Consider the following 4,416-nt stretch of genomic DNA (forward strand, 5'->3'; position numbering starts at 1 on the left):
TGTTTTTAGTAGTATGCAATAATCGCAGCGAAAATATTCAAAACTAGTAAAGGTTTGAGCAATTTAGTATGGTATTAAAATAGAAACTATTAATCCCAAAAGTAATTGTTTAATCATCCATTAAAATAGGGTCCTAAACCTTGACCCCTCAAAATATATCCTACATTGTTTCCATCACATTAACAATGCTATAGCCTAGAAATCCTTTTTTTTCCATGATTTTCTGGATATCCTAAAAAAAAAAATTAAAACTTCACAAATAAACTTTTAGACTGCCTCGAGCTGCTTTACTAGTGAAGGGTCTGCAGGTCTCTCGGGACTCTTCAGGGCTTCCTTAACTTTGGGGGTCTCATTGCGCTTGCATTTTCCCATCACTATCTTTGGGTCTTGTCACAACTTCTACTATTCTGATTAAGAATGGCAGTGGAAACTGCCATAGTGAGATTTCTTGAAATCTCAACAAGTTAACCAAAAAAATACATAAAGATAATGTAAGCATGTATAAGGTAAACATGAGTATGAATGCATGAGCATGAACTTGCAATTTTGACAAAACACTTTTTTCTCACATCTAGATTCCTTTTTCAAAAACACTGAACTTGTAACCATGTAACCATATAGCAATGTAACAATGTAACCATTTCATTCTTAAACACTTACACACTTATTCTATATAACAAGGTATGAACACCTCATGGCTACTCTTATGAACTGTGGGCTCCCTATTAGTTACCACATCACATTACTAACCCTTTGACCGGGTGTGAGTACGTCCATATATCGAGATGCTCAAGTAGATCGTAATGCCTTCACCATATTTACAATGTGTTGGCCCCACTATTGTTAGGTACAACTACTTCGTTCTGGAATCCTTAAAAAGAACTCATTTGAAATCCATTGACTGTACTTCAACAACTCAGGAGTTACCACTCTAAATTAAGCACTCCGGAGTAAAAAAGGGAGTTCCAATAGGATATTCCCCCACCTAGCATTGTATTCGTAACAAAAATCTTTTCTTTTAATACACAACCCGAAAACATTTGACATGTAACTTGTGATGAAACCATGCAACTTTTCATGTGACGATGTCATGTGTTAGTACTCAATATACCGAGAATGCACCATGTGAATGGCTTGAAATAATTAGAACACTTGAATACATATACATGGATATAATACATGATGAATCAATATGGCATTTAGCAATACATCAAGGCTCTAAGCATGCCACTTAAACCAAAATCCCAGCAAGCATCATTTGAGCATATCATGAAGAATCAATTGTTCAGGGTAGAAACTGATCATATCATGTGACATTGGTGTTTGCATGATTCATTTCAAAGTTGTGTGAAGGAAGTATGGGATAGACTTGTATATGGGTCGGGTATGGTGAAACTGGCTGCTAAACTTAAGCGTACCAAGATTGCACTTCGAGCATGGAATTTAGCTGTGTTTGGGTGGGTTGATCAGAATATAAAAGAGCTGGAAGATAGGCTGGAAGGCTTGGAATCCTAGCTGCAGTTGAATTACTCGGAGGACATTGAGTTTGAGTATCTTATTTCCAAGATGGAGCTTGAGGTGTGGGAAAAGAGAGAAGAAGTCCGAGTGGCTCAAATAGCGAAGGAGTGGTTAAAGGAGGGGGATAAGAATTCAAATTTTTTTCATGCGGTGGTGAATCAGAGATGACAGAGCTTAGCCATCACGCAGATGGTCCTTGAGGATGGGACGATGCTAAGCTCTCCATAAGCAATACATACAGGTGCTGTGGAGTACTTTTGAGGGTTTCTTTCGGAGGACACGGAAATGGAAGTGCCTGATTTGCATGCCTTACTGACTTCGGACGTGTCATTGCTTGAAAATGATGAGTTGTGTAGGTTGCCCACGGAAGAGGAAATGCATGCAACAGTATTTTCCATTCTGCAGCAAAGTAGCCCGAGTCTTGACGAGTTTGGATCGTCTTTCTATATCTCATGTTGGTCTACAGTTAAAAATGATGTTCTAGAAGTGGCAAGGGATTTTTTTAGTGGCACTGAGCTCCCATTATTCTATGCCTCCTCTTACATTGTTTTGATTCCGAAGGTGCCGAATCCGAAAAGCTTTGAGAAATTCCGCCCTATAAGTCTTTGTTCAATGGCTTCCAAGATCTTCTAAAAAATCATTGTATCACGGTTGACGGGTATTTTGACGCAGCTGATTTCTCCTGAACAAGGGGCGTTCATCCCAGGGCGCAGTATCTTTGAAAATATATCCCTTGCTCATGAGATGGTGCATAACTTGAAAAAGAAGACCCGGGGAGGGAATGTCATGGTCAAAATTGACATGGCGAAAGCGTATGATTGGGTGCAATGAGATTTTTTATTCCAAGTGCTTACGGGTTTTGGTTTTTCTCAAATTTTTGTCGACTGGTTCATTTATGCGTGTTCTCCATGGTATTCGATAATGATGAATGCCTCATATAAAAGTGTTTTTTAAGTCAAACAGAGGGCTTCGACAGGGTGATCCTCTATCACCATATCTATTTATTTTGATGCAAGAAGTATTATCTGGTCTCCTTCGACAGAAATTTGAGAACGGATGCATTGGAAAATTCTACCACTCGAGGGGGGCTCCAATGATTTCACTTTTGCCATATGCAGATGATGTCCAAGTTTTTTTTTAAACGGGACGAAGAGATCGATGTAGAATTTAATGAAGACATTTGCTGTGAATGAAAAATGGTTTGGGCAATGGATTAGTAATGCTAAATCTGCACTTTTTATTGCTCCATATGTTAGTGTAGCAAGGCGTCGTTGGTTTTTAAGGAGCACTGGTTTTAGGGAGGGCCATTTTCTTGTGACTTATCTGGGGGCTCCATTGGTGGATGGGAGGTTGAAGGCTTGTCATTTGAATACGCTGGTGGCCAAAGTCAGAGTAAAAGTTGCTGCTTGGAAGGCTAGATTATTATCACAAGGGGGTCGGATGGTTTTGTTAAGGCATGTTCAAACTAGCATGGCTTCTCACCTTCTTGTTGTCATGGATGTACCAAAGGTGGTTCTCTCCAAGCTAAATACTATGCTTTCCACTTTTTTCTAGGGTGAATATGGAGGCAAAGCAAGACAAAATGGTGTGCTTGGTCTCTGATCAGCAAACCAACTAGTGAAGGAGGTTTGGGATTGAGGAGTTTCTCAGAGATGCAGTGCGCCATGCATATGAAGCTGGCATGGTCTCTTTAGTCAAAAAGTTCTTTGTGGGTTTGGTTTATACTGCACAAATATGGAAAAGGGAAGGCATTTGTCGTTGGTGGTTCCTACGAGTGCAAGCACTCGATTATGGAGATCAGTTGTCTTTGTTTTTTCAGAGGTTTGTGCACATTCAAAAGTGAAGGAGAAGGAGGGCAGGCATCGGTCTGGCTTGATAGATGGGTGCAAGATTGGCCGCTGTGTGACCTGGTTACTTCAATTGACCAACCTCTTTTGAAGATCATTGATGTTTGGCTTGGTAACCAATGGGATTTCGAGTTACTGGTGCATTGGGTGGGTGAAGAGTTGGCTGATGAGGTTGTAAGGAAAGTTTGTGCTGGTAGAACGGGCGAGGATGTTCAGATTTGGATGCCAAACCCGAATGGCTAGTTCTCTTTAGCTAGTGCATGGGAGCTAATACGGGTTAAGGAAGAGCAGTCCCCTTGGATGGATTGGATTTGGAATAAGCAACTAACTGCCTGGGAAGTTCTCGGTGTGCATGTGGAGGGCGAGGTTTAGGTGCCTCTCAGTTGATGACCAAATTCGTAGCCATGGGGTTCATCTAGCCTCGAAATGTGATTGTTGTGGGGTGCCGCACATGGAAACTTTGGATCATGTTCTCGCAATTGGTAAGGTTGCTCAACAAGTGTGGAGGATGGATGTGGTAGCACTGGGTGTCCCATGTATGCAAACGGGAACTTGGTGGAGTCGAGTAACAACATGGTTTTCGTGTGCAAAGAGGTCTATGCAGAAGGGCCTTCTTATTGGCTTACTCCCTAGCATTTTGACTTGGTGTCTATGGAGAAGACAATGTAGAGCAAGGATGGAAGGGATTCAAGATAATGTGGTGGGCGTTTGGAGATATGTCCGAAGTTTGATGGGAGCTATAGTGATCGATGACAACAACGCTCTTGATTCATTTTATGATTTATGCTTACGGGAATTGGCCATCCTATTGTGTTGGCGCCCTGGTAGACATGCTCGGCTCATAGCTTGGCAAAAGCCACCTGCTGGATGGTGGAAATTAAATGTGAATGGTAGTTGTAGGGGTAATCCAGGTACGTGTGGTGGTGGTGAAGTGGTGTGAGATCATCGAGGAGTGCTAATTGGTGCATTTTCAGAACATTTTGGTGTTGGAACTAACACTGAGGCCGAGATGCATGCCCTCTTACACGGTGTGAAAATGTGAAAGCAATTG

Source organism: Juglans microcarpa x Juglans regia, chromosome 3D, assembly GCF_004785595.1.
Source record: "Juglans microcarpa x Juglans regia isolate MS1-56 chromosome 3D, Jm3101_v1.0, whole genome shotgun sequence".
Taxonomy (NCBI): domain Eukaryota; kingdom Viridiplantae; phylum Streptophyta; class Magnoliopsida; order Fagales; family Juglandaceae; genus Juglans; species Juglans microcarpa x Juglans regia.